Below are 10000 nucleotides of genomic sequence, written 5' to 3' on the forward strand. Positions count from 1 at the left end.
TTGCATGTGGCGGATGCCTCTGCTATTGCTAATCATTTCTTTTTACTTGATGCAGGTACAGGTTTGCAAATTTTGGTGGACACTGGTGTCGTCATTCTCTTTTACTAAAGCTGCTCTCCAGGATATGATATAGTCGGTCTAAGCTTGCCGACGTCCACCTAGTACCTGCCAAAGGGTAGGAGACCTTCACATTATCGTTTGGGAGTGCTTGATAGGATTGGATGTGTCTCGTTGATGATGTCACATTGCCAATCCTTGGTGCATATTTCCTTTTCCTATTTCCCCCTCCTCGTTGATGTTGCTCACCGATAGTTAATTAACATACACTTTTTCGCGTCAAAACCTCATCAACCTTTCTCGCAGACCTTACTCTCCACATCAGCGACTCCATAGATGCCTGCCCACACATCATCACGTCGTACCGGAATTCTTCGTTCCAGAACTCCACCAAACACCCACGGTTACCAGCAAACACGGTATCTATCACCATATCAAGACCACGGGGCCCTCAGTGTTTGCCAGATTCAGTCGTCTGGCAGCAGATCGTTTTGCAGCACGACATTACTAAGGATGCTAAAGATTGAATCCATGCCTGTACTTTGTACCAACCGTGTTTCACACAATTGTACATAATTCCTTTTGTATATATTATGCTTGTATCTTCGCTCTTCCCTCGCACTAAAACGAACATGAAAATTCATGTCTGGTTTTTCCTCTGTGATATTGTCTGTCTTGTGAATTTGTTATGTCCTGTTGCCTTGAGGTTTTGTATATGAGGAGAGTGTTCCACAATAATATAACTCAGTCGTTTCCAATCTGCCTTTGAGTTCACACCCTTACTCGGCGCCGTCACATTGGTGACCCCGGAAGTCGACTCGCTCCCACTGCCTTCCACCCCCACCTCCCTCGCCCCTCCATCGTTGGTACTATGACGGAGACTACATCAGTTGGCGCCGCGGCCGCCCCATTGAAACTTTCACCGTTCGCCACCGGAGAAGCGTTTGCTTGGTTTCAACGCGCTGAAGTCCACTTTCGTATCAGGGACGTGACTTGCTCAACCACCAAAGCAGATTATGTTCTCGCGGCGATACCCGAGGACACCTTCCCAGAAATATCCGACTGGCTTTGTGAACAAGGAGACACCCCAGTAGCGTATGACGCCCTCAAATCATACCTTCTGCAGCAGTACTCGCCGTCGCCAGCCGCCCGTATAGCAATGCTTTTTCAGCCCTCGCAACAACCGTTGGGGGACCAAAGGGCTTCGCTTGCCCTCAGGGAAATGACCAGTATCGCTCGCCTTCAACCTGCCGCAGATGGCTCTCCTCGTGAGGTGAACCTACTCCGTGCCCTTTAGATACGCCGTTTACCTGAACCTGTACGCGCTACCATACCCGATGTCGATAGTTTACCCATAAAGGACTTGATGACCAGAACCGACGCCCTTATGGACAGCCACTTCAAGACCTCCATCAACGCCTCCACCCCTGACGACGAGGATGCCTATTCAACGTCAACCGAAGCTGACATGAATGCCGTAGGACATACACGCCTACCCCATGACGTGCCGAAGCGGCGACACAGCCGCCCACCACCCACCAATCGCTCGCGCCCCAACGAACGACTTCTACAGCCACTTACTACCTCCCATCCGCCGCAGTTTTGCTACTACCACTTCAGATTCGGGGCAACCGCGAAGAAATGTGCCAAAGATTGTCAGTGGCCAAAAATCGTGTAAGCAGGCCATCGCTTGTGGCGGTGGCCTCCCGTGTTTCTAATCTTTTCTTTTTACAGGATGCAGGAACGGGCGTGCGAATTTTGGTAGACAAGGGTGCTTGTCGTTCTCTTTTGCCAAGAAAACTCTTCAAGGCACAACGTAGTCTGTCTACATCTGCCAACGTCCGCTTGGTAGCTGCCAACGGATCTGCGATACCCACCTACGGTTACGAGAACCTCACATTATCGTTCGGAAACGGTAAATTCAATTGGAAGTTTCTCGTTGCTGACGTCACAATGCCAATCCTCGGTGCGGATTTCCTCTCTCATTTCCACCTTCTGGTCGATGTCGCCCACCGACGAATGGTCAACGCAGACTCGTACTTGTCGACACCTCTTCAACCCGCCCCCTCTAACCTCGCTCTCTACATCAGCGCACCCACGGATGCCTACGCCCACCTGCAACGTCGTACCCGGACGTTTTCCGTCCAGAACTTCGCCAAACGCCCACGGTTCCTGCCAAGCACGGTATTTATCACCATATCAAGACGACGGGACCCCCAGTCTTCGCAAAATTCAGACGTCTGGCACCGGAACGATTGGCAGCCGCCAAACAGACGTTCGCCGAAATGGAGAAAATGGGTCTTTGCCAATAGGCCTCCAGCCCATGGTCGTCACCCTTACACATCGTTCTGAAGAAAGACGGCTCCCTCCGTCCGTGCAGGGATTACAGGCGCCTGAACATGCAAACAGAACCGGATCACTACCCCCTCCCAAACATTGCCGATGTAACCTCCTACCTGCACAAATCGAAGGTTTTCTCTACGCTCGACCTCTTGAAGGGGTATTATCAGGTGCCTATGAACCCAGAAGACATCCCCAAGACCGCCATCACCACTCCGTTTGGCACATACACCTTCAATTACTCCTGTTTTGGCCTTCGTAATGCTGGGGCAACGTTTCAACGTCTCATGGATGGCATCTTAGGGGACCTCCCTTTCTGTGTATGTTATGTGGACGACATACTTGTGTTCTCCTCCTCAAAAGAGGAACACCTCCGTCACCTGCGCATCGTGCTCGACCGCCTGCAACAAAATGGCCTTGTAGTCCGGTACGACAAGTGTACCTTTGGCGCCAACGAAGTGTCGTTTTTAGGGCACCGTATCACTCCTGAAGGAGTCCATCCCCTCCCTGAGAAGGTAGCAGCCGTTCAGAATTTCCCCACGCCCTCGACCGTCAAAGCTCTGCAGGAATTCTTGGGCATGATCAACTATTATCACCGTTTTCTGCCAGCCATTGCCGCCACTCTTGCTCCCCTCTACGCCTCCCTCAAGGGCAAGCCAAAGGACCTGAAGTGGGGTCCCCTTCAAGAAGCAGCCTTCTGCAATGCAAAAAAGGCCCTATCAACTGCTGCGGCTCTCACTTTTCCTATCCCACACGCCCCTCTCCTTCTCTCCACCGATGCCAGCGACGTCGCTATTGGTGCAGTACTCGAGCAGGTGGTCATAGGCTCGCCCCGCCCATTGGCCTTCTTCAGCAGAAAACTGTTCAAGGCAGAATCGGGTTATTCTACCTTCGATCGAGAATTGCTAGCGGTGCACTTGGCTGTCCGTCACTTTCGCCATTTCTTAGAAGGTACGCCCTTCGTCATTCGCACAGACCACATGCCTCTGGTGCACGCCTTCACTCGACAGTCTGACGCCTGGTCCGCCCGTCAACGCCGACATCTCTCCGCCGTGGCTGAATACAATTGCACCCTCCAATACGTCACTGGGAAAATGAATCCTGTTGCCGATGCCCTGTCAAGAAACACGTTGGCTGACGTTCAACTGGGATTGGATTACAACGCCCTGGCTGAGGCCCAATGACAGGATCCAGAGTATCAAGCTTGTAGGACATCCTGCACGTCCCTCCGTTGGGAGGATTTTCCCCTCGAAGACTCCAACACCACCCTCCTCTGTGACGTCAGTACTGGTAGACCGCGACCTTGGATTCCTGCTCCCATGCGCCGACAGGTGTTTGATCTCATCCACGGCCTTTCACATCCCTCGTGTCGTTCTACTGCACAGCTGCTGAAGGCAAAGTTCATTTGGCACGGCATATCTAAGGATGCTAAGGATTGGGTCCATGCCTGTACTTCTTGCCAAACTTCCAAAGTACATCGACATACGGATTCAGGAGTGGGCACCTTTCCTCAACCTCAGCGTCGTTTCGCACACATTCACGTCGACGTTGTAGGCCCCCTACCCACATCACAAGGACATCGTTACCTGTTTACCGTCATCGACCGCTCCACTCGTTGGCCTGAAGCCATTCCCATGGAAACTGCAACGTCCGCCTCATGTACATCTGCCTTACTCTCTGGATGGGTTTCAAGATTCGGTATCCCTGAGCATATTACTTCTGACAGGGGAACCACTTTCACCTCTCAATTATGGACGTCATTAGCGAATCTCCTGGGCATCACCCTACATCAGACAACGGCCTACAACCCCGCTGCCAATGGAATGGTTGAACGTTTTCATCGCACCCTCAAAGCAGCTTTGATGTCCCGCTGCAAGGATTGCAACTGGTTTACTCAGCTTCCCTGGGTCCTCCTTGGACTAAGGACCACTCCTAAAGATGCCCTCGACGTCTCGGCAGCCGAAATGGTGTATGGCGACCCGTTGATCGTCCCTGCCGAATTTTTTCCTTCTACAACCTCCTCCGACGATCTCCAGCGCATACGTCACGTCGTGGGAAAATTTACTCCGTGCCGCCAGACTTACAAGCCCCCAGCAAAGCATCACATACCAACGGACTTGCACTCTGCAATGCACGTCTTCCTGCGCAACGACACCAGCAAGCCACCACTAACGCCCCCTTACACGGGCCCTTTCCTTGTGATCCGACGCAGTCCGAAAGCATTCCTCCTAAACATTCGGGGCAAAGAAGACTGGGTCTCCATTGATCGTCTAAAACCTGCTTATCTTCTGCCAGATGACCCGCCTACAGTTCGCCTCTCTAGATCAGGGCGCCCTATTTAACATGTACAGTATTTCATTTTTAGGGGGGGAGCCATGTACCAACCGTGTTTCACACAATTGTACATAATTCCTTTTGTATATATTATGCTTGTATCTTCGCTCTTCCCTCGCACTAAAACGAACATGAAAATTCTTGTCTGGTTTTTCCTCTGTGATATTGTCTGTCTTGTGAACTTGTTATGTCTTGTTGCCTTGAGGTTTTGTATATAAGGAGAGTGTTCCACAATAATATAACTCAGTCGTTTCCAATCTGCCTTTGAGTTCACACCCTTACTCGGCGCCGTCACAACTTCATGCCATCCTTCAAAAGTACATCAACATACAGATTCTGGGGTTGGCACCTTCCCTCAAACTCTGCACCATTTTGAACACTACCACGTCGATGTAGTAGGTCCCTAGGTCCCTCCCCTACCCACATCACAAGGACATCGTTACATGTTTACCATCACTGACTGACCACCTCTTGGCCTGAATCCATCCCCATAAAAACTGTAACTTCCTCCTCGTGTACATACATCTTACTCTCAGGCTAGATAGCAAGATTTGGTATTCCTGACCATATTACTTTTGATAGGGGTGCCACTTTCACCTTTTAATTGTAGACATTATTAGAGAACCTCCTGGGCATCAATCTACATCAGACAACGCCTATAACCCTGCCGCCAACGGAATTGTTGAACGTTTTCATCTTACCCTCAAATCAGTTTTCATATGTTGATTCAATGACTCCAACTGGTTTACTCAGCTTCCCTGGGTCCACCTGAGACTGAGGACCACTCATAAATATGCCCTGGATGTCTTGGGAGCTGAAACGGTGTATCGCAACCCGTTCGTTATTCTGCTGAATCTTTTCCTTCTCAAACCTCTTCCAACAATCTCCAGCACCTATGTCATGTGGGAAATTTGCTCCATGCCACCAAACTTACAAGCCCATGGCATATCAATATATACCAGAAAATTTGCACAAGGCATTGCACATTTTCCTGTGCAACAGTAATACCAAGCAACTGCTAACGCCCCCTTACATATCCCTCTCCTCGTAATCCGTCAAACAACTAAGGCGTTCCTAATTATTACTCGTGGCAAAGGAAATTTGGTTCCCATTGATCGCTTTAAACCTGTGTTCTACTGCAAGACAAGCCACCTACAGTGCGTCTCTCAAGAGTAGAGAACTCTATTTCACATGTATGTCTTTTCAGGGGTAGGAGCCATGTACCACACGTGTTTTACACATGTCCGTACACTGAGACGGTATTAACTTATTTTGTATATCTTGCTTTAACCCCACACTGATAACAGAACCTGTTTAAGCTTGGCTTTTCATGCATTAGCTGGTTAGAATTTTTATGAAATGTTTGCTCGCAAATCGTCGTATATAAGCTTGTTGTCTATTTAGTAAAGTTTAGTTGCATTCCTCTTGCCTCCTTTTAACTGTATTACCTAACAGCCAATTCACAGAATCCGCTAGTGTAGTAGTTCTCTGTAATTTCCAATATAGACACGTTTTTAGGGTGATAATGAAGGTTTATGAATACCTCACTAGTTTGGGAAATAGTTGCTCGCTCTTGCATAAAAAAATTATACTTTAAGCTCCATGTCCAGTAGGTATAATATCCTGTAGGCATAATATTCGGTAGGCATGGTGTCCGACGGCATAATGTCCGCTAGAAAGACTATCCGTAGGCATAATGTCTGCTTGGAAAACTGTCCTTAAGTATAAGGTCCATATACAAATCATTCTAGTGCCCACTGGATGATTATTGGTCGTTGTAGGTGGAGTTCATACCGGGTTTGAGAATGAAGATCAACATGAAGCTGATGTAACTATAAAAAAGCTGGAAAGACGGCATCATTCGGCCTTATTAACTCCAAGTACTACCACCAGAAACTGGATACCATCCTCATTAACACTTAAAATCTAGAGCATCTGACATGCAATCCAACAGAAGACTTCAAACGGGGAGCAAATAGCACCATTGAAGTCCTCAATGCCGCTTTCCAATTCTGTTCACTTCAAGCCTATCACTGGTAATTACTGGCTGTGTTACATTTATGGGAACGTGAAGACCCATAGGGCAGAGAACACCCTACGCCCTATAATCAGCCAATACACTGCACTGACATAACAAATAGCCAAGAGACTCAACCCTCTCCTTACCCCATATTTTCCTTTTAGTAACCTTTCAAGGTTGCCTTCAGATTCCCTTCTGAATTCTTATTATTGCTGGTATCATTATTGCCATTTCATTGATATTGAGCACTTGCCATAACACTGGCTAGTTGTTGACTGAAGGCAAAAGGTGTTTCTTTCCTTTTAGTCATCTATCAAGCTTGCCTTAAAACTCTGTTCTGAATTCTTACTAATAAATTGTCATTATTGGCATATTTATTGATACCCCTTGAACACTCACGATAAAAGTGTTTGGTTGTTGTCTTAACACATAAAATGTTTCTTTTTTAGGAAACTATCAAGCTAGCCTTCAAAGTTCATTTCTAATTCTTATTATTACCAGTATCATTATTATCACTTTTAATTATACCACTTGAGAACTCGTGATAAAATTGGCTGGATCTTGAATAGAGGCCCGATATAGCATCATACTTACCTCAGTTGTCTTGAAAATATATAGTTCAATTATTCTATGGCCGTAGGATATGGACGACCCCATTAAATTCGGGAGCGTATCCGGATCCGGATTTGCATTTTTCGTGTGTCTGTGGACAGGTTTATGTCAAAACTACTCGACGGATTTGGACGAAATTTTCACCAGGAGTAGATCTTAGGTCATTGACGAACCCATTATTTTTGGAGATGATCCTGATCCGGATCCGGGTGTTAGATCGAGATATGCATTTTCACCATTTTAAATATAACGTCAAAACAAATTGACGGATTTTGACGAAATTTCCACCACAGATAGATCTTAGGCAATGGACGACTCCATAACCTTTGGTGAAGGTCAGAAATCTCTTTTTGCTCTTGTTATTGATATTCCATAAGCATTAACGATAACAGCGTAGTTGGTTGTTGAATAAAAGCCGACACTTTTGTTTTTTTTTAATAATCTATCAAGTTTGCCTTCAAATTCCCTTAAAAAAAAATTTCATTATTATCAGTGTTAAAACCCCAAAATGTTTCTTTTCTTTCAGAAATCTATAAGCTTGCTTTCAAATTCCATTCTAAATTATCATTATTACCAGTTTTACTAATGTTATATTTATGGATATCACTTGAGCACTCAAATAAAAGCGTAGCTTGTCGACTAAAGGCCAACAATGTTACTTTCCTTTCCTTTTTTTTTTCCTTCAAATTCAGTTTTGAAGACATTTAACCCAAAATAATGCAATGAACTGATCAAATCATGCATTTTTCTTTATATACTTTTGATTTATGAATTAGCAAGTATAATGAAGATACTTTGATAAAACGCTTTATTTCCTTTTTGCGATCTTGCAAACTTTATTTTTTATAAGAAATTCATTTTACCCTTTATGTAAAATACATTGGTTTTCCTTTACGAGTGGTTGCTTAGAAAATATACTTTCATATTTTCAAGAAATCTGCTTCATTATTTCACAATCGCGTTTAACAGATATAGTATTTTGAAGATTTCTCGATTACATGTCATCAGTTTCTAGGTCATTGCATGTGAAATCTCTTCTTCATTGCATTCATGAGCGACAAAACGGAAAAGATATAGGCTACTAATATTGTTTTTTTTTTTACTTTATCACTAGAGCATCGCGTGATATAAAGATCAACAAAGCAGACCATTTCCTACTATCTTATCATCATACATAGTCCAATCTCAATATATCAACCTTACATCACATTAAGTTTAAAGTTTTGATAATCCCTGTTAAATGTGAAGGGTTGGGTTTTCATAAAAGGCACTAAATGTTCAATTTACGGTTCCAATAAAGTTTTTCTGTTTGTGCTCATATAAATGTCCTTAAATGTAAGCTTTCTGGCTCTATAAATATCGGTAAATTTGAAACTTTTGATTTTTATGAATGCCGTTGATGTAAAATTCGATAATTGGCAAGTTTTAGCTTCCTTTAAATCTAGTAAAATTTTAGGTTTAGGTTCCTATAAAAGTTTTTTGCGTTAAGTTTTAGGATTTAATAAATATCATAAAATGTTAAGAGTTGGGGTTTTTGTGAATGTCGTTAAATATTATATTATGCAGCACTTTCTTTTAAATGTTAAATGTTTAGTTTCTGGTTCTCATAACTCTCAATATATGCTAAGTTTTTCAGTTCTTATAAATATAGTTAAAATGTTGAGTTTCTGGTCCCTATAAATATCGTTGCAAGCTGAGTTTGGGGTAAATATAAATTTCATTCAATGGTAAGTTTTGTGTTCCTATAAATGTCTTTCAATGTTATTTATTTTAAGACAATATATATTTTGTTGAATTTTGCGTTCTTATAAACGTCGTTATTTGAAAATTTGGGGTTCTTATTGATTTTGTTAAATATCATATAATTTTGTGTCTTATAAATGTGTTTAAATATCAAATTTTATGTCCTTATAGATGTCCTTAAAAGCTAAGCTTTGGGTTCCTATAGGTAGTGTTAAATTTTATGTTTCAGATTGCTAGAGATTTGGTTAAATGTCAAGTTTCTGGTTCTCATAAATATTGTTAAATGTTTAGATTTGGATTCAAAAAAATAATATTAAAAGTCAAGTTTTAGGCACATATTAACTGGATTAAATGTTAAGATTAGGTACATATAATGGTAAACTACTAACATATTTTGATAGAGATTCCTTTAATTACAGTTTAAAAAGACTTTTTCATATCAGCTTACTACATGAATACAGTAACCTGTTCAGGTATTGTTAATAACACGACTTCTTATTTAATGAAGTCTATTTAAATATGTAACATTAACCGGAAAAGATTTTCATCATACTCATTTCAAAATATACCTAATTACCCAGAAGGAATGAAAAGGAAATATAAATTAATCATCAGAATTCCATATTTTATTTTATGAACAATTACATTTTATTTTATTCACTTACATAAATTATATAAATTTCACGAAAGGGACTATGGTATATGGAGGTTCTTAGAAAAAAAAAGATTCTTACGGATGATGCAAGCTTGTTAACTACATCCACTACTGTGGATTAACAATATCATACTAAAATATGAAAATCATGATTTTGTTGTTGTATGTGTCTCCTAAGAATGGGCAGAATAATTCCCTTTTCTTTACAGACATGGATTTGACGTAAAGTAAGATAATTG

Source organism: Palaemon carinicauda, chromosome 7, assembly GCF_036898095.1.
Source record: "Palaemon carinicauda isolate YSFRI2023 chromosome 7, ASM3689809v2, whole genome shotgun sequence".
In the NCBI taxonomy this organism is placed as follows: domain Eukaryota; kingdom Metazoa; phylum Arthropoda; class Malacostraca; order Decapoda; family Palaemonidae; genus Palaemon; species Palaemon carinicauda.